The sequence below is a fragment of the Anser anser genome (assembly GCF_964211835.1).
Source record: "Anser anser genome assembly, chromosome: 2".
In the NCBI taxonomy this organism is placed as follows: domain Eukaryota; kingdom Metazoa; phylum Chordata; class Aves; order Anseriformes; family Anatidae; genus Anser; species Anser anser.
Window position 1 is genome coordinate 149,134,621 of NC_139721.1, and position 21,885 is coordinate 149,156,505.

Sequence of the window (21,885 nt, forward strand, 5' to 3'; positions counted from 1 at the left end):
TACGCAGAGAAAATAATACCATCATCAAAGGCAAAAAGAATGAATTATAGAATTAGAAATGACTGTTTAAAATAGATTAGTGATTGGTTAATCTGAGGCAGTGAGAACTGTCAGTAACATGAATTACTTCCATAATCTGCTTTTCTACTGTTACAGATTTCATTAAAGATCAGAGCTCTTGTGGGGACAGGGATCAACTATGCAAATAATGGAAATGATCTTCTATGACCTAACAAGACTATTTTTGAGAAGAGGTCATCATCTGAGATAACTAACATGGGTGAAATGCTGGAGATGGGTAAGACCACACTCCCTCCCCCTTGCCCCATGTTAATGTGCCTGTATTTAAAATTGTAGGATATTTTAATCATATTATGAAATTTAGAAGCCTTCGTTATATTTCTTGCATTTGTTTCGAATCTTTGAATCTACTGAAAAATCTTGAATACTTTCTGTATGTCAATACATGTACAATGCTATAAGATTTTTGAGGGCTTGAAGGATCAAACACTGACAATACAACCTAAGATAAAATCTGTATAAATCTTGTCTTTATCTAGAACAGCCTTTAAAAGAGGGGTCATTGGTTATAATGAAAGAATGAGTATGTTAAAACGTTTTAGTTTTATATGGCAAATATTATAACGAAGGGAAAAGCTTGATCCTACTTACCTGAATAAGTCTTCCAGAGATTTTTATATATATAAAAAAAAACAACAACAACAAACCAAAACCAACCACCACCACCAACAAAAACAACAGTCAATTGTTTTGGATTTAAGCCAACCTTCCTTATTTTAAAGTTCCATTTTTTTCCCCAATTTCAGACCTCACATGGAGAGATTATACAAGCTGTATGTGTGGATCATTTGTATTTGTTAAGGCAGTCCAACTAGAATGACTGAATTTTGCTGCTATGTAAGTACTGATTTCACAGCTAAGACAAGGATAGAAAAAAAGAAAGGAAAGGAAAACTTCCCCAATTTTCTATTATCCAAAATGGCTTCATGAATTGCAGAGTTGCAGATGTGAAACTGAATGTTCAGTATTTATTTCAGAGAGATGTATGTTTATTTTTGTTTAGTTTAATATATCTAGATCCCAGGTATTGTCATCAGATGGTTTTAGAAAATTAGGATTTAATTAATACAGAAGAGAGATTTATAGTGGTTCCTTAACACTACTGAGCACTGGTGATAATGAACAAATCCTGTTGAAAGTGTCTTCTTTGGTCTAAGTATTGTTTTAAGCAGAGGCTAGAGGGAAATAAATTCTCCAAATATCACTACTTAGGACTTGTCTGATCATCACTTGGAAGCACATGCAAACAGCTTTCATCTACTGTGAGCTGAGCTACCACATAAACCAGGAGCGGTAGGACATCAATGTGGCACTAGAAGAGTGCTTCTTGGTACGTAGCCTAGATAAAGGTGTTAGCACAGCTATGCTATTAGAGGTCCCTTGTTAGCATGTGCACCATGGTGAGTGCAGCGGGAGTGCACTAGCTGTCTTGATGCCAGCTCCCTTCACTCTCTCCTGTGATTTCAGGTGGTGTTCAGAGCCGTTCTTCCCATGCTTGGTGAATCTGTATTGTAGCAAGATGACTGGCTCTGTCCCCAACCATTTAAGCACTGGCCCTCTCCTAGCCCTCTCAGAGATGCTGGGAGCCCTGGTGAAGTTGTGTGCAACCCTGATGCTACTGAGCTGTTGGAAAGCAGAGGACATAATGCATTTTTTCATAACATATTAATTACACTGAGAAGTATACCTGTGCAGAAACCGTTTTGTTTGGAAATCAGCATGTGATTCCAGGAAGTCCAGAAATAGAGAGATTGTTACTCCAGTCAGTAAAATGGTAGATTCCTGCCAAATGGGCTGTGGTTTCCTGCACTGACTTGGAATGCTCAAGTGACACAAGTGTGAAGGTTTTGTGCCCTTTTTGTAGAAAAACTGCTTTCTCTTCTTACCTCTAAGGAAGCAAACAGGCATGAAGGGTGGGAAGTGATGCTGATATCTGAACAGCCTGCACTGAACAAAAATGAAATTATTATTTTTTAAATTTTGGTGCTTTTGCTGCTCTTGGCCTGCAAAAAAAAAAGGTCATAAAATCTGTAAGTTATTGAAGGATAAGTAATTCTTACCTCTGTAGCAAGAGTACCACAAATAAGTGATTGTTGTGGTTTAACCCGGCCGGCAGCTAAACGCCACACAGCCGTTCGCTCACCCTCCCCCCTCCCTCTCTGGGATGGGGGAGAGAAACAGGAAAGCGAAGCCTGTGAGTTGAGGTAAAGGCAGTTTATTAAGACAGGAAAATAATAATAATAATAGTATTAATAATGTGTATGAAACAAGTGATGCACAATGCAATTGCTTACCACCCATTGACCGATGCCCAGCCTATCCCCGAGCAGCCGGGCCCCCACATCGGCCAGCCACCCCTATATATCGTTTAGCATGGCGTCAGATGGTATGGAATACCCCTTTGGCCAGTTTGGGTCAGCTGTCCTGGGTCTGTCCCCTCCCAGCTCCTGTTGCACCCCTAGCCTGCTTACTGGCAGGACAGAGCGAGAAGCTGAAAAGTCCTTGGCTTGGTGTAAGCACTGCTCTGCAACAATTAAAACATCAGCATGTTATCAGCGCTCTTCTCATCCTAATCCAAAACATAGCACCCTACCAGCTACTAGGAGGAAAATTAACTCTGTCCTAACTGGAACCAGGACAGTGATCTAACACACAATTTTCCTCTACCAAAGATTAACCTTTTTGTTAAATCTTTCCAGCTTCATTAAAGGCAAAAGAATTCTAAATAGCAGAATATTGCACAATACATTCATGGTCATGGAGACCTCCACCAGTAGGATATCTATCTCGTCTATCTAGTGGCTGAACTGTATAATAAATTTTACTATGATACTTCTGGATATTCAAATATTAGGATAATTTATTTTTCATAAGTGTTTTTGGTGCTTAAAGACTTGGATGATCTAAAGAGATTTATTTTATTTTATTTTTTTTTCTGAAAGTGCCCAGGCAGAATGAATACTTTGTTTTATTTGGTTACTTCCATTTATGTTATGTATTTTAAGTATTGTTAATAATTTATATTAATATGAAATCATGAAAAACATTAAAAAAAAAATCAGTTCACTTCAGTTTTGAATCTTAGGTGGATTTTTTTTTTTTTGAATATTTTCTAGCCTTTGGAACATGCTAACACGTTGGTGTACACAGCTGCCCACATGTCACATGTTGGCTTCCATTCTGATTTGTTCTACTATTGTGTGGTTCATTATATAATCATTTATAAACTTTTTTAAAAATCATTTTGAGTTGAATTACCGCAACATATGACTCTGGCTTTCACTTCACTCATTGTTTCAAAGTTCAGTCTATAAATGATAGGAAAAGACTTTATGTTAAGAAAGTATCTATAAACAAGCCCAAAGAAAGGAATTCAGTTCTAGATGGGAAAGGGGATCTAAGGAGGTAGGTGTTAAATTTAACTTGCTTAAAGATTTAGATTGCTATGGTCCTTGAAGTATGGTGGAGTATCTTAAGGGTCGGTGATGTATCAAAAATTCCAGGGTGTAAAAACACCACTCCAGATATCTGCTTGGTAGCGTTGTCCTTGGCATTACAAACAGCAGGATGAGTGGGTAAATAACAGGAACAATGTTTATTGGGATCTCACAATTTTAAGAGGTAGTTAGGTGTAAAGAATTTAAGAAATAATTCAATGTTTTCATAGCATGTTGCCAATAAATAAGCATAAAGGAAAGAGGAGTCTCTGCTGTGGTGAGGAATGGTAGGGAAGTAAATGCTTGTAGCAAGGCTTGAAATGGCTCAGCTAGCCCATAATCAATTCTGATGAGATATTATGATCACCTTGCAAACAGCCCGTGTCACGGGAACAATCTTCATTTTATGTGGAACTGTTAGGGCTCTTTTATCCACTCTGGAGGAGGTTACGCAGGTAGATACAGCTAGTAACTCCAAGTGCTCTTAAAAGCCTAATGTAGCAGAAGTTCCTTGCTAGATGAAGCTTAGGAGGGAAGAGAGAAGAGCCATGGATGTACTGAATCCCCTACAGGTGGGCAGGTGTTCTCAGGTGTTCAACAGATTTGCCAAATGAAAGGGTTTTCAAGAATAAACCTTTACCTCTTTGTAACAAAGGATATCCTTGGGTACAGATATTAAACTCAAATTCTTCAGACGTTTTCTTGTGCTATTCTTATTGATGACTTTTTCATAAACTTTGTTAAATTATCAAAATACTTTGTGCCAGGACTCTGGTAGGGTCTGTGGTAAACTTTCTGTCCCACTATATCAAACAGTATCTCATTCTATGTCATACAGATAATTTATGACATGAATAATGAAGTGTGAGAAATTGAAGTGTGCTCTGCTCATTGCTTGAATGTGTACAGGGAGCAACTATCCATCTGACTGGATTAAATTTGTATTAGATAAAATTAAAGCAATTTTTATCTTAGAAAATCCTTCACACATACTTTTTTTTTAATTTATTTTACAAATTTCTGTTGGCAACCTGCCAATGAAGATGGACATAGGTAACTTCATGTACCCACTCTGCAATTTTGTAGGTCTTTTGTTGTTTATGCAATACTGCTCTTTGTATTTCATTTCATCATTGGTACCTGATGAATTAAAATTTTAAATTAAAAATTTTCAACATACTATAAGGAGACTAGAATGTTACTGCTAAGGAGAAAAAATAGCTAAGAAAGTTTACCTCATGAACTTTCCAGCAACATAATGTAGAACTACGTTGTGGTGTTTAAGAGACTTGCATCGATTTGTTAATAAAAGTAATTATGTCAAAAAATGTGTTAACACCTGCATGTTCAATGCTTTGAGCTTGTCAGTTAAATAGCTGTTTACACAAGAGCCTATAGATGGAAATTTCAGATACTCAGAAAAGGGATTTTCATATAAACTCATAGACTATTGATTGATAATAAAATTATGACAAAATATATTGAATCAATTTTATAGTGTCTTAAAGTGGACGAACTTGGACAAGGCTGAAAGAGCAGACTGGTTACCTGGCTGAGGTCAGAACAAAAAGTGAAGTATTTATTCACCTGCATAAGTGTTTTGCTGAATAGAAATTATTCACTGAATAGTCGTTGATATTTAGGTTTGCTGTAACTCCACAATAAGTAACTTTTTTTTTTTTAAATTGTATAGGCTCATGTTTTCTCACTTAATATAAAGGCCCTGTGCTGCTTACTGTTGCATGGACTTTGATACTGTCATTGTCTTCTGTGTTTTGCCCATCTACACAATAGGGCATACTAGAATAGCATTTTTTATAAGTTCCTGAAAAATCAGTTGGTAGTCTTGAAATGAATAAGATAATTTCAAAAGAGGAAAAAAAAAACCACAACATACAGCATGCAATTAACTTTCGAAATATTGTATTTTCTTTTGAAAACAACATCGCAAAGTATTCTGGAAAAAAAAATGTAGCTTTGAAGCTGTCCCCCACATCTGTCTCTTCTAAACTAACTGTAATTCCTTTTTTTTTTTTTTTTTTACCCCACACTTCTCCCTTTTTGATTCTTTTTTTTTTTCCTCTTTGTATTTCCAGAAGACAGGAAAGACAGAAACTAATAAGGAGAAAAGAAGGCAGAGAAATCCACATAATCAGACATGTGAAATGAAGACATTTCAAGTAAGACTGAAACAGTTTTTAAAATGAAGTTTGTTTGATTTCTTCTTTTTTCCCCTTCAGAAAATTTAAAAGAGAATATTCATTTTTCAGGAAAATGTCAGCCAAAGTTTTAAATCAATTTTAGTGCTCATTTATGCATATTATTCCTGTGAAGCATGGATCTTGAACAAAGATACACAATAAATCTAGAAACTCATATCAGGAGACAGCTATTGAAACCTTGGTCCGACTGAAGTCAATGACAAAACTCCCATTCACTTCAGAGCAAGGCCAAAATTCTTCCCCTTACTGACACATTTAAAGAAGTGATCAAAGTTGCAGCAATGCATTTTCTCAGACTCCACATAAACAGTAGTTGTTCTATCTCCAGTCAGAGGGTCATATTTAGCATATTTTGGGCCCTTTAATGTGAGCATAATAGGAGAATGCCAATAAAAACACAAGACTTTGCAAGTCATCCTGCAGGAGTTTTCATGTCAGGGAAAAGGATTTAGTTCGGCTCTAATCAAAACAGATATACATTTATTTTTATTTATGAAAAAAAAAAGAAAAAAAAGACACTCACTTAGGAAGTCTAGTTACATTTTTACTTCAAAGTTTTCCTTGAAAGCCAAAGAATAATTGTAAATGCAATTCATAAGGAAGAAAATATCTGTTATTATACTGGTGGGAACCAGCATGTGGCCAGGTTAGAGCTGAGTCCTCTTTGCCTATTGAAGAACTGATCACAGGGCTGGCAGCTGGAGTTTACTTGACTGTACAATAAAGCATCCCTATAGGTATCTTTTGTTGCATTCAAAATGCCAAATGTAATCTTAATGCACTTTTCTTTCCTTTTTTTTTTTTTTTTCCATTAAATATAGTATCTTTAACCAAATAAATTAAAAGAAGATAGGACTAAACGATCAGCATGCACCCCAAATTATTTTAGACACTCTCTAGGAAAATGATACATTTTCTACAAATCTATATCTTATTTTTGGGTGGTTATTTACTCAGTGAAGAGAAAGACCAGTGGTTACTTAATGCCATGTGCAAAGATGCTTGTTTCAATGCTGAGAAAACTGTATGACAGCCACATCTATCGATGGTACTTCACCCTGTCTATCAAATTCTGTGCATTAGCACTGAGTAAAGGTAGCATCTAGTTATAACTGATAAATAGGCCTTAAAATATTGAACCTTGGGAAAAATGAAGAAATTAAAATCCCAAGCTCTCTTAATGAATTAACTTAATTAGAGATATTTTCTACATTTTGGGAAAATACACTAAATAAGAATGCATCTTGCAAATGCTTTTAATTATAATTCCATATAACAAGTGTATTTGTCAATATATGTACTTTATATGCTTTCTTCTCACAGGACTTGCCATAGCAATCTTTCTCCAAAAATGAATGGACTTGAGGCATCTTGTTGTTGAAGTGAAACAATCTTTACACAATCACGAAGTATTGTGGGATGCTTATTGAATGCTAAGATGGGAAGAGACATGTGGATGGAAACAGAACTCCACTGACTGGAAAATCACTGCACAGACTTCCTAGTGTTTTCAAATGTATATTGTGCAACACAAGACTATGATGGATCACAGATATTTCACCATATTTCTGAAAAAAAGCCTCCCTCCCTTCCTTCCCTCCTTTTCTTCCTTCCCTCCTTCCCTCCTTCCTTCCCTCCTTCCTAAAAAGTTTGTTGGGACATCTTTGTCCAAGGCCAAAGATTTTCCAAGGTACTTTGTGCTGACATAGGATGTTCATTTCTCTGTTTGGCACATGTAGGACATGTGGTCATATAGGACAAAATGCTATCTGTAAATTTTAGTTGTTTGCATTACCAAAAGTAGTAGACACTTGTTTATACTTGAAGAAGCCAAGACTGTTCCTTGAAAGACTTGAACCCCAAACAGCATCAAAGATAAAATCAAGGTTCTTGTTCAAATGCAGCCCTGCAAAGGAGCTGTAACTCAGTCCTTTACAGCTCCACAGTACTGCATCCACTGAAGTTGGCTTTCTTAGAACAGAAGTGGACAGATTATAGAAAATTCTGCCTTCATCTGCTATGCAGTGGTCAAGCAAGCTGGCAGAAAGTGCTACTCTGGCATAACCTCGTTTACCATCCTGATCAGTCTCTGGTTTAAGGCACAATCTATTTTAAAAACATAGTATTCCTGTAACTTTCCTCACCAGTTCCCATTTCTATTCAGTCCACTTACAGGGTTCAGAAAAAGCCCAGAAATTGGCATTGTGGCCTAAGTTTGTCTGTTATAACCAGAGAGGAATGTCTTGAACTTAATATGTTTGGTTTGGGAGTTCTGTTTTTGTCCGCTATAACCAATTGTCCATGTCCATCATAAGTGTAGTGTGTACTATATAATTTAACAGCAGTGGTTAGTACAGCAAAAGCCAACTGTTGAGGCTGGGTGGGAAACCTGAGATATTTTGTTAACCAAATATGTCCTAAAATACTCTTAATTTTTTGAGAAACTATCAATCTCTGCATTCTTGGCTAAGTGCTGTTGTTGAAATTTTAAAATGGTCTGTTCATCCTTAAGCTTCACCAAGAAAAGAATATATATATATATATATTTATTTATTTTTTCAAATTATCAAATGTTTTATGTAGTAAGCAGAACCCTGGCATCCTTGAGCTTGAGGAATGAAAGTTAAAATGGGAGGAGAGCAGACCTGATTAATTTGGAAGAGAGTGTAAGTTTTTAAAATTTGTATCTTAGATATGGAGAGAAAATACATAAGACAAAGCTTTCTCATCACAGTTAAAGTAAATTATTTTTAACAGCCTGGAAATTTAAGGATGTCAGTAAAATTTCCAGTTTTTTAATTTATTAAGCCTTGTAGCTTAGAACAGAAAGGAGTGGAATAGGGATTAATTTAAAGTACAGTATACTTTACCCTTTTAAATGCAGATGATCTTTAAAAAATGAAAATGAACTTGGCTTGAGCTGAATCTAAATGAACATGTCCTAATTTTTGCTTCTGGAACAAGAAATATAATTTGTTAAAAATATATTTTCTTTGGGGGGGGGGAGGAGAGAACAAAATGAGGAAAAAATATATATTTTTTCCTTCTATAAACAAAACATTTTCATTTGACACTTCCACATTTCCGTTAAAAGCAAAGCCAGATAAATACCAGACTTGCACACCATTCATACAATCAGCAGGTGATGCAGTCCATCTTGTAGCCAAGTAACCCAGTGGCTGGGGAACTTGCCCACAGGGTGGGTGGAAAAAGGCTCGCCTCTGCCAATGGAGAACCCATATCTTTACCTCCCAAGAAATATCCTGGGGGAAGAATGATATATTTTTTAATTCTTTGCAGAGCAGTCCCAATTTGCTTGCAATACAATATTTGTTTTACTGAGGATTCTCCCACTTTTTATAAATAAGTGATTTAATGATTGTGTTCTTCTTGACTCTAGCCTGGCATCCTGAGAGTCTTTGTCCTCTCCAGTCCATTGATGATCATTGATAGGCTGTGCGTGGCCTGGCTAGTTCCATTTGGAGAGTGTCATTGATGTGCCCCCATCTTAGGGAGCAAGACTAAGATGGGGTAGAGGGAGGAGAGCAACTTGCACAAACTTAACAGCTTTTGTAACATATGCAGGCATCTACATGAACCAAGAAATTGTGGAACAAAAGAGCAAGCCTCAGGCACAATCCCTCCTTGGGTGGTAGCCTGTGCATTTGGCAGGGTGAGGAACTGTGAGATAGCTTATAAGAGAGCTCTGCTGTTCAGGGGCCATTAACCAATCCTTATGTAAACTCTTCCTGAAAACTCACTTCCACCATACTGAGACAAAAAGAGCAGTGTCTTTTCTGATCCTCTGGTAAGCTGCACATAAGACTTTTCAGTTATTTCTTCCTTTTTTGCTGCCTTTGCTTGTTGTAGGTAAGGTATAATGGATTGCAGGCAACCTGGGACAGGGGACTGACATTTTCCTTCTTTCTAAGTCTATACTGTGAATGGAACAAGACTCCTCTTCTTGCTGCAAAAATGCAGTTTCTTGATGTGAGGTGTTATGCAAGTTACTTTAATTACTTGGCCTGAGAGCCCAGGGACCTCTTCTGAACTACAGTACTGGTTCTTGCAGGCAGGATAAAGTCAGACTTGCTCAGCAGTGAAAGCAAAGCTTCAGAACCATGAATTCTGCCCCTACCCTGACTAAAATATAAAAAAAATGCTGCAGTAAGCTCCAGCCTGTCTCAGTCCACCCAGCAATAAACTAATTCATTTACCGAAGGTTTATGACAAATGAGATGCAGCCAGTTCCACCTTGGCCTTTAGAGCTGAGGAGAAGTAAAGGCCTGTCTCTGTCCAGTGATTAATGAGATCCTCATTCCAAGACTTTGCTCTGCCAGTGAATTATAGTTGGAACTGTTGGGAAAGGAAAAATTGTGGTTGGAAAAAGGAGTGTATTATGTGTGAGTGACACAATGTTTGTGCATGTATGTGGGTGTTCTGAGCAGATCCTTACGATGCATAAAAGAATAAGGATGAAGAATGCTTAAATGTTGCCAAGTTGTCAAGTGTTTATCTTTTCAGATATATAGTAGTATCGACAGCCCTTCTTCCTGGACGGCCCCATACAGTAAGCAGAGTAAGTGAAAAAATGCGTAGAAACCTGACAGAATTATTTCCTTAGATTTGAAACAGTATAAATAAATCAATAATTTACATATGTGTATAATTTCTTACTCCATGAAAGGGGAAGGTTTTTCTAGTTCATGACTTGAGAGAGAATCTTGCAATGGCAAATTTGGTGTAAGTGGAACAAGTTTTGTATTATATCTCTAGCATGCTGTGGTGCTTCTTTGCTAGTTTTTCAGTGTTTACCCAGCCCTGAGGCTTGTCTTGCCATCTGTCTCCTGCTCTTCATTCTTGCCAGGTACAGCCACTTACAAAGTGCCTGTTTCTGACAGAAGCAATCAGCTCTTTTATATGGGTTCACCTTTCTGCTTCACAAATTCCGGGTAAACTCTTCTTTCTCCTTACTGAGAGGTGATTTTGCATCTTTTTAGAGCTGTACAGTCTTATGTCTGTCCTCTAACTCTGAGATGAAAACCTGAATTTCCCACCCTAGAATCCAAACTGTGTAAGCCCATTCAGCCCTTGAGGCCTGCGTGCTCTCTAAATCTCTGTGCAAACCCCAGAGGATCTCTCCCCCATTAAGCAAAGCATTTGCATTTCCAATAACCTTCTTTAATCTGGAATGCCTCTATATGGTTGGGGAGCAGACTGCTAGATCAATACCCCTGTCACTTCTTGCATATCCTTGTGAGAGAAATCTTGGACCCTTGTAAGCAACCCTCAATCTGTTTAGGAATTATTGTCCCTCCTACCTGCACTGAAAACTTTGGTGTGTCCAACCTGAAAATCCATACAGGCTGAGTTTTGAGCATTCAAGGTTGGCAAATGGGACATGTTTTTAATGTTGTATGGCTAATATCATAAAACATAATGTAGAAAGTGAACACCAGTCATGTCTTCTTCCCTCAATATGCTGGGTGGAAGTCATCTCAGCTTTTGCACTAGGTGTGTATATGCACATAGGCACAGATACCAGTATGAAAGCTTCTGCTTGCTGTATTATTTTATGACACTGTACAGATGGTCTTCTAGATTACAAAGGAAATGCCTCTGGCAATCTGTGCTCTTCACTATGATTGATGCTATGAGGTATAAGCTTTGAGTTTCTGGAGAATATCTCATCTTCTCATCTCTTTTTTGTCTGCTAGCAGAATGGTGTAATACCAAATGCTTCTAAACAATTTGGAAATATTTGTAATCTGCTTAGATAGTCTCCTATGATATTGATAATTTGTAAAGATTTCTTGAACTGTGACTTGAAAGGGACATCCTGAGACCACTAAGTGTTCTAAATTCAGCAGTGTCTAGTGGTTATTTCATGGTTAAAAAAACAATCTGAAATTCCCTGATTGTATATTCTCCATCTCAGCATCTCAGAATACCTCCTTGCTGACCAGCAAATTATGCCTTCACACAACTTATTCTACCTATTTTGAAATAAATTTCAGAGAATAGTGAAGTATCTTCCCTGAGCAAGAGATAAGCTACATGTTTCATATCTGGGACTTGCCTTCATATGCTTTGTATTTATTTTACTTACTGTTTTCATCAGTTTCTTCAAAATGTCAAATATATCATTCTTCACCTGTTTCTCTGTAAAGATTTTCAGTTTTGCATGATACATTAGTTATCATCCAACGTGAAGCAATATTGAAAACCATCACTGAAGTAGATATAAGAGAGGTCAAAATAATCAGAATAAGTTTGTTTTAGAATTCAGCTGTTGGTTTAAAGTTTAAGCTTTTAGACTAGAAAGAAAAGTCTGTACTTTCCCTCATAAAATTGTAGTGAAATGTACTCAAACAACAGATTAATTTAGGATTTTTAGAACTTTATATTGTAAATCATCTGCTTCCCTAAATGTCACATGGACAGTTAATGAATGATGGTTGAAAGCGTGAGCCTAGAATGTGGTCTTTGACAATTATGCCCATGAATTTCCTTATGAAGATCCTAACACTTCACTGATTAAGAGTATTCCTATAAGCGAAGGTCCAAGAAGTGGAAGTAGGTTCTTCTCTCTACTTCATCCCTGCTTCCACTGAACCACATGGAAATTTGTAAGAGAGAATGAATAAGATCTGTGAAGCAGTCCAGTTGTATATAACCTACCTTGTGTTGTTGTTGTTATATGAATAACGTTACAGGCATGTCATTAGTAGATATGGTTTGACCCAGCAAGCAGTGAAGAACCACACAGCCATTTGCTCACCCCTCTCAGAGGGATGGATGGGGAAAAGAATTGGGAAAAAAAAGATAAAACTCATGGGTTGAGATAAAGACAGTTTAATAGGACAGAAAATGAAGGGAAAATAATAAAAGAATACACAAAAGAAGTGATGCACAATGCAATTGCTCACTGCCCGCTGACTGATGCCCAGCCAGTCCCCAAGCAACAGCAACTTCCCCAGCCAACTCTCCCAGTTTTATTGTTCAGCATGATGTCATGTGGTGTGGAATATCCCTTTGTGCAGTTGGGGTCAGCTGTCCTGGCTTGTCCCCTCCCAGCTTTTTGTGCACCCCCAGCCTCCTTGCTGGCAGGGCAGCATGAGAAGCTGAAAAAGTGCAAGCACTGCTCTGTAACAGCTAAAACATTGGTGTGTTATCAACATTGTTCTTCTCCTAAATCCAAAACACAGCACCATACCAGCCACTAGGAAGAAAATTAACTCTATCCCGGCTGAAACCAGGAGAGTAGAACTGCAGGTCAAATCTGAGTAGAGAGAGTAGACAGATGCAAAGATCTTTCTTTCCTATTAGCTGAGAAATCCAACTTCCATACATTCTTTCCAGGTGACCTCTTAATTTAAGAATTTATTTGGGAATAAGAAGGGTTTTTTTGGGTATCGATCTTTTATTTCAGAGATGGTTAAATGGACTGATTTTTATATTTTATCAAAGGCTTGATTTTCCTTCTATTGAAGTTAATGGTTATGTTCATATTGATTTCTAAGAATGCTGGATATTCTTCCAAATTAATTCTGTGCTAAAAAGGGGCAATTTGTTTTTATATAAAAAGTGAGATTTATGGTCAGGCCTGACTCAGTGTATGTTGTTGAAGACTATACAGCACTTCAGCAATCAATGCAAAATAATAAAAAATTAAAAGGGAGAAGCATTCTGTCAATAGCACTCCTGTAACAAAGGGAATGCTTGTTTTATATTGATCAGCTCCTGTTAAATAATGTATTATGGCTTCACAACCATGTAGGCTCTAGCGGGGTTGTTTATTGCAAGCAGTGGCAGTACAGAAATACTCTTAGTGAGCAAGGAAATCAATATTGTATCTGTAAACACACTTGCAAATGCAGTCCCATGGCTCACCCTCCAATCTGCAGCTGCCCATTAAGCCGGAATGGTGTGAGATAAGACTGCTTGTTACAGCCTGTATATCTCTTTCAGCACCTTTCTGGACAGCAATAAGCTTCTTAGGCAGTTCACTTAGATTCCACTCTATAGATAACCTGTTTGCTGTATTCTACTCACCTATCGAGTATATTGGGGAAGGTTCCACAAATCAGCTAAGCTACTTCTAACATAAGATTTGTAACTGAGCATAGATTTTTAGCAGCTTTCATTCTGCAGAAACTGAAAGGTTCTGAGAACAATTTATTTGTGAAGCTGTCATTAATCCTGTTTAAAATTAGGACATTCTTAATTTAGTGTCACAACCCTAATTGCATCCTTTCCAGCCCTTGGACTTTCTCATCTCAGGCTGGTATGCACAGAAATTAGCTACTCAACTCTCATTGAATTAGAGTCCTAAAACAGCGAGGCTTCTCTTGATTTTTTATTTATTTATTTATTTTCCCTCTGGAAATCTTTAATCATGCTAAGAAATTACTTAGCATGGTTAAGGAAAATGCCTCCATTCTTTGAAAGATTGTAGTGTGAGCACCAACTGAAAAGCTTGCTGAATGAAGCTAAAGGAAGGGTAGGGGCCAGTTAAAACTCATACTCCTGGGAAAACACATGGCACGGCATGCATTAGTGCCATTTGGTTTATCACAGCTCTGGTCACATAGGAATGTATTGGCACACTTCACCAGTGTGGGTAGGTCTAGCCCTGTCCTTTGCAGATTATGCTAAGGACAATACTTTAAAAAGACTGAGTGAAGGTGAGCTTTCTATTTATGGACTGGTTGTTCATTTAACTACCATTTAACACTATCTGAGGTCTTTTCACTATCACAGTTCAATCCCTCTGAACCAAACTCTCATAATTTAGGAGAGCTGTGATGCTTTTTCCAGGTGGTGATATTGATAACCCTTAATGAGGTGTGACTGGTCTCATGAATAATACAATAAGGTGTATAATGTATAAGCTTTTAGCTTAGGATCATTATTGTACAATGCCTTTTTGTGGCCACAGAATGAGATTTATCTGAACAAATTTTAGCCATGTAAAAGTCAGGTGTCTAGCCTAAGTCAATAGTCAAAATTTCCTTTATAACTGATGGAGAAATATAGTCTTCTGCATGAGACTGAGACAGCTGTATAAGATAGGTGAGATGTATGAATTTATGGAGGTACATGACTTTCTTCATTGGCTCCGTAGGAAGCCTTGGAAGCTAACCTGTATCAGATGATCCATTTTCCAGCCTGAGAAAATCTTATCATATACAAAAGTAATGACCAGCAAAGGTGTCATGAGAGCCAGAGATGTGGGATTTCAAGGAAAAAAATAGATGCTATGCAATCATTAATAACCGAAGACGCAAACTAGAACTGAACAGTGCCGGTTGGTCTCCTTGAACTCTTCAAAAGGTGAGGGATTGCTTTTGAGGTTAACTACTAGTTCAGAGACAAAGTTAAAGAGAGCTCCAAGTCATTTTGCAATGACTATAACAATATTGCTTGAGAGGAAACTGCCTGGCTATTGGATAGGCAATGCTTCTTAGAAAAATGTGGTGACAGAGAAGTAAAGTCTGAAATACTGTACTAAGGACCATTATTTTTCAATACCTATATAAAAGCTTATTTGAAGTCACTTATTGATCTTGTTCCTTAGTTTCTAATAGGGTCAATATGACAGACATAGAAGAAATCAGGGAAGCAGGGTGAATTTTAGAGATCTGTGATCTGTTTGAAGTCTCTTTTGGATAAGGTACAATAGGAAGATCTGGCCCTGAGCCTGGTGGGAACATAACTGTAATAACATCTCAGTGGCCTCAAGCCATGGACAGAACAAGGGAATGACATCCATCTTCTGACCACATAGACATGCTCTATATTTTCTTCTGTCCCTTAGGAATTTTTTTCCAGACAGGGTCACCCTGTATAGGAATGGATAACAACCAGATCATGACTGAATGGACAGTCAGTTTTGGATCAATTTGCATAGCATTTTCATGAACACATTCTTTAGTTTAAATATTGCTAAGAAGATATCTTCCTTTAAATCCAGTAATGTAGAAGGGTGCCATGATGTGCTTTGCTGTCATGACCTGTTCACTTTCCTGAGGGTGCTTGTTTAGCTCTAGATTGGCTGTTGACACATCACCCTGCACAATATAGAAAACATTTGAAACACAAGGAAAGTTCAAAGCTGAAACGTCACCAGTAAAATGAAGATAAGAATAAACCATGGTTAATAGAAACAATACCTTTATAAGAATTGTTTTCAGCTTTGGTGTGCAAAAGGGTGTGGTTTGCACTCTGTATCCAAGCCATCCAAAAGGCAAATGAAATGAGTGGAGGTGAGAGGTAATATCTCCACCCCTCAGGTAGCAATGAATACATACAGCTTCTGAAGTTATTTTCCCATAACCCAGTCCAAAGATCAATGCATATCTTACTTTACACTTTCAGGAGACTCTGCAATTTATAAATGCACAAATGAAAAATGTTTTATTATATCTGTAATGATACCTCTAGAGTCTCTATAGGTAAACATCACTTTGAGTGATATGTTTAAAAAGGTCTGTCAATGTTAGGGTTTCAAACTGCTAACTATTACCCATTAAAATATCAGTTACTAGGATAGTTTATTGCAAATCAATGAGATGGTAATCCCCTGCCTTGGTTTTTCAGCAAAATCCCTTTTTGATAGTTCTTCACAAAGAACTAATCATGTGATTTCATCTAAGGGAAAGAAAATAAGACTTTCATTAAAGTATTCTATAAAAGAAATGCATATTGCAAATGTATTTTTCAACTCATGGGTGCAGAACTGAAGTGAATTATTCATTTCCAACACTGCCTTCAAATCAAAACATTTCAGCATTCCTTACTTACTAACATCAGTGGATCGTGTGAACCAGAACGCTATGTTACAATAACCTCATGATTTTTAGGCAGAAGGATCCTTGAATAATATTTCAGTCTCTGCTTTTCCCTGGAAACTTCCTTACTTTCAACAGTCCTCCTCTACTTGCCAAAAGTGACCTAACCTTGAAATTATTTGTTATTTTTGAACAGGGAACAAAATTAACTCTTAAGAAAATGGGTGGCCTATACCATCAGCACAGAGTGGAGCAGGGCTCAGGTGTGTGTCCTAGCTGTTGCACTAGGAGGGCTTATAGACTTTGTGAAGTCCCTCCTGGCAGTGAAAAAGCAGCATTTTGTCCCAAAGAGCCACCTGAGATGTGTATTGATGTTATGATGTTTTTTCAGCTGATTGGATTCTTTTTCACGTATTTCAAAAATTGCCAGGATTGTGCTTTGTTGTTTGTTGGCATAACTTTCCAAGGAGGGAATCAGGTTTAAACACACACAGAACAACATGGTTCTTCAAAAAAAGAACTTATTTAACAGAGAGGACAATCATTTTAAAATGTTGCTATTATATACGCTTCCCTAAGTGTTCACCTTATTAATACTGAGGAAATAAACAATTTGAGGGAAAGGAAAGAAGATAATTTTTTGATGCAGTGCTCTTGCAGGGCACATTTCTTATATTTGAGAACTGCTCAGACATTCATTCAACACAGTCCTCAGAAGGCGGTTAGGTTTTGGCAGGTACATTTATCCATGGAACAACACACAGAAAGAAACCCTGATGGTTTGGAAGGGGTCATTGGAGGTCTGAAGGTTAACCTAAGCCAAAGATCCTGAGGGAAATTATTCTTAATGAAAACTGACACATATATGCCCCTGACAGCTTTAGAAAAAACAAACATGTATTTCATCTGAATCTCAAAAAGCTCAAATATTTAAGCTGTTCAACAAACCCTGAACAAATTTTGCACTGAATAGTGTTTTCTACCAAGGAAGAATTAATTCACACATTTTTTATTCCTACTGCTCTTGTACCCAGTGGAACTGTTTTACATTTATCTGACCCCATGCAATAGCTTTCTTTCAAAACCATTACATTTAATACATTTTCATAAGGGATAATTTGGAGTGTTGCCCAGTCATTGTCTAAAATGAAGCAAGAGCAGAACCTCTAACACAACGTGTGCATATACTATCCCCACATTGTGCGTGAATGCAAGAGCAGACGTAGTTTAGAAGCAATAAAAAGCTATGCCTACCTAATGAACTCCAAATGGCATTTCTTGCATATTCAGATCTCTCACTGAAGCTCATGGGCTTTTCATATGTGTAAAATAAGGATGGTAAGTGTAACCAAGTTATAGACACGTTCTTATACTAAAGTATGGCATCCTCAACAGCACACCCATTTACTGTAACAACAGAAACAACATGGAGTTTTCCAAATGTTATAAAAAGTTTGTGGGTGTATACTTCACTGAACATGAACTGGATACTGTTCTTACAAGTTTCTTAGTAAGAAGACTATCTCCTGTAATTAAGATGAGTATTATAATAACAGATAAACTGAGATGGGAAGGAGCTTGAGAAAGGGAGAGAGAGGTATGTATTTTTTCAGTAGGCAACTATGAAAGCACTGACTTACTAATTAGAAGTTGAATGCTTCAAGCATATTACAATTCAGTCCAGACCTTAAAGGATCAGGTGCCTATCATATTGCCCAATGTGCCATTTCAGATCTCAGACAAATTTAGTAAAGCATACTGCTGATAAAAGTCTATGGCAGTCAGAAGGCACATTTCCATAAAGAAGGTGAGAACTGTTGAGTATGTCGTCTGGCAGGAGTTATACTGGTTTAAAACAGCTGAGATTCTGCCTGTAATCAGCACAGTGCTGGTGACTGATGACAACATCTTAAATGTCTGGGAGCTGCACAATATTTGTTTATCCCAGCCTGTGTTAGCAAGGGTTCCCTTTTTTTTTTTTTGCATCAAAAGGAGGTCCATAGACCTATTCTAGCATCAGGAGTCCATTTTGCTGTTCTCCTGAAGTGTTTATTTTCTCAGCAGGCTTGTCCATGGAAAGGTGTGAGAAAAGCAGAATTGTCTGTAATGGAAACAGAATTGGAACCAGAAGGACTATAAAGGCTTTCTACACCTGATTATAAGAAATAAGGCATTTTTTCACAAGAAGTATAAAGAAATACTGGAGTTACCTTATCTAGATTGAACCCTTTATAAGTGGTTTTAATTCAAGCAAGATTTGAATTGTGGAAGTAAAAAATACTGAAGAAAAGCAGGCTAACAAACTTCAAATGTGAAATGTAAATGCAACTGAAAGGTAGAAAACAGTTAATTTTTTCTCTTTATCTAAGAGGACAGAAACTGGTTTAAACTGTAGTAGTAAATGATCAGGAGAAGCTTTATTACAAAGAAGGCTGAGCTGAAAGGTATGAGAAATGTTATCAGTAGCAGTTTAAATTATAAAAGCATCTCTTAAAAGTGGTTTAAGGATTCTCAGGACAGGATGAAAGACTACATGGCTTTGACATTCCTTCTGGTACTCTTTCCATCGTCTGGTGTCCTATGGACCATGTTATAACAGAGGTCAGGCAATATGATCATAGTTATATCATAGAACTCTATTTGCAAACATCCCAAGAGGTCTGTCTGCTGCACTGCTGGGGCTGAAGGCAGGTCTCTGTTCCATTCCAGGACAAACAGACACCTGTTTTATACCTGTTTTTGCAACAGTGACTGGCTACTTAAAACAAAACAAAACAAAACAAAACAAAAGCACCTAAAACAGGACTTAAGGTAAAGGGGTAAAGGATAGTGTCTATATTCACAATTATAATGGTAGATATTGCTATTCAGCTGCTGCTTAACTCAGAAGGCACCTCAGTTTTCTTGGTATCTTCCTTATCTTACTGTTTCCAATGTACATGTCTTGTTGTATCATATCTTATTGTCCTGAAAGGCTATTGGTGAATATGTCCCAAAATGGGCACAATACCCATTCGATGCTTGTGTCCAAGTGAAGCCCTGAAACAAAATATTTCTGCCCATTCTACCAGGATCCCTGTAACACAAACTTATAGCACATATCACAAAATGTACTCAAGCCTAATTCTAACTGTAAAAGTTAGTTTGGAAGTTGGAGTTCTCCCTCTTCCCCCTCTGCCTCCTCACTCCCCCCATCTTTCTTTCTTTCTTTCCTTCCTTCCTTCCTTCCTTGATTACTTGCCCAGTAATTCTTTATCCAGGATTACTTGCCCCATCTGGGTCCTCTAATTCCGAGGCTGTACAATGAAGCTATCTCTCTGTTCTGTATTCCTTTCCACATGTCAACACAAATTCAGTTGGAGATGTAGAGTTCCTATTTTACCTGGGATGATCATGGCCACTTTGCATCATTTTATTTATTTATTTATTTATTTATTTATTATTTTTTTTAGCTAACCTCAACTCCTCTTAAGGGGATTTAACTCCTCTTAAGGGCATTCTTTTCCGAAAGATGGAGAAAGGTTTGATTGATTGTATTTCACAGCAGCATTGCAAGGGCATGGATTGACACATTTCTTTTTATGCACAATGGTATACTGTAGATATACATGTAAACTGAAGTGGATCTCTCTTATACCAATTCCAGATGGTGCAGAATTTCTTAAAAAACTACTATTGCTTGGAATTTCAGACACTGAACTTCCTGTTAAAAACATCTGGAAATGTATATGTATATATATGTAGTTTGTTTACAGAAGAAGAGATGATTAAAAGGATGTTATTAATCCAAATATGTTTGACTTCTTATTTAATCTAATCTTCAAGCTCAGTGTATGTTCTCCACGCAATTGGCAGTAATTCCAGCCCAGCAACAGTTTAGGACATCCTCATCTGCTCTGAGCAGCTGGCATGAAATAAGATGATGTTTGTGATACGACTTACACTCTTTTCCTGTTCAACAGTCTCTCATAATAGTGTGAACATGCACTGAACTTTCTGAGGTGATCTTCACAGCTTTCTAATCATTGGTGCAAATGATGCTTATTCCTGGTATCTGGTATCTGATACATAGTCAAATTCCAGCTTGGCCCTAAGCTCTACTTCTCTGTATTCAGCTATGATAGCCGTCCCCAGGATATAGTGACAGTGATGGTAAACAGCCTCTGTCTTACCCCTGTTGAAGTTTGAAGTATTTCATTCTAATGGTGGCATCACACAAACTAGAGGATTTTTATTTCTTCTGTAAATCACTGTTGAGGAAGCATGGAGTATATGTATGATTTAGGTATTTCAACTTTCTTGCAGACATAAATGCTGTCTTCTTTTAAGCTGTGAAATTGGAAGATACATTTGCCATTGCAAATTAACTTAAAACATTTTCAAAAAAATTGACTTTAAAAGTATCTTCATCTTTGCGTTAATAACACAGTCATAGAAAACAGGGCTGGAAGGACTTGACGATGGCAGCCTGACATCTTGACAAGACAGACTACACCTCAACCATTCCTGACAGATGTTTGGCAAACCATTTTTTAACAATCAGTGATTGAGATACCACAGCTGTCCAAGGTGTTATTGATGAACTTCTAATTTTAGAAGTCTTTATAGTTCGGGCAATTGTATATCAACAATTAGAAGAGATAGCTATGAATGAAAAAGAAAAAGCCTTTTGAAAACAGGATGAGGACTCTTCTCTCAAAAAATTAAAAATTAAATCATGAGATGAAAAGTATTACATCTGTTCTTGCCATTAAAATATTTTCTAAGACAAGACATTATTTTAAATTTTAGGCTTTAGGTCACTCAGTTATAAGGGAGAGATTCAGGCTGATAAAGGACAGCAGCTCCAAGAAAAATAAATGAGGCTACTGTTAGGGGCAAATTACAAAACAAAGCTTACGAAGTATGTTCTGTTACATTGTACTAAAGGATTATTTTGCTTTTGTGTAGACTCGGGGACTACAGGTTTCTTGAGGGATAAGGAAGACAATCCAGCTGTTATTCATTAATACTTAGCTGAGCAGGCACTCAACTCTGTGGCACTGGTGAAGAAAGTTCAGGCTAGTTAGCTTCTGATGAACATGGGAAAGAGCCAGTGCAGCTAAATGCAACACCTAAACAAATATATTGCTGTATTCAATGAAATATACTTCCCATAAAATACAAATCTTGCCTTCTGAAAGGTGAAAAAAAAAAAAATCTCATATTGTATTGGGTTTAGGTGGCAAGGGTTTGGTAGTGGAGGGCTGTAGGGGTGACTTCTGTGAGCAGAGCCCAGAAGCTGCCCCATGTCAGATCAGAGACAGCTCCAGCCAGCTGCAAAAGGGACCCACAGCTGGTCAGAGCTGAGCC

At 37.3% G+C, this 21,885-nt stretch overlaps 1 protein-coding gene across 4 annotated transcripts in view; it reads left to right on the forward strand.

Annotated features, from left to right (window-relative positions):
• GJD4 (gap junction protein delta 4) overlaps positions 1-20,595 on the forward strand; it is a 365,179-nt gene extending 344,584 nt beyond the window's left edge. For 3 of the 4 annotated variants that reach the window (XR_014580889.1, XR_014580890.1, XR_014580893.1), the window contains 4 exons: positions 157-298; positions 828-918; positions 5,615-5,698; positions 7,064-20,595. The gene's annotated coding sequence lies outside the window, so the exon portion shown is untranslated. Of the gene's footprint in view, positions 1-156; positions 299-827; positions 919-3,388; positions 4,091-5,614; positions 5,699-7,063 lie in introns of those variants that run through there. The other variant, XR_014580898.1, reaches the window with a different exon arrangement.
• Positions 20,596-21,885: the final 1,290 nt, after the last annotated feature.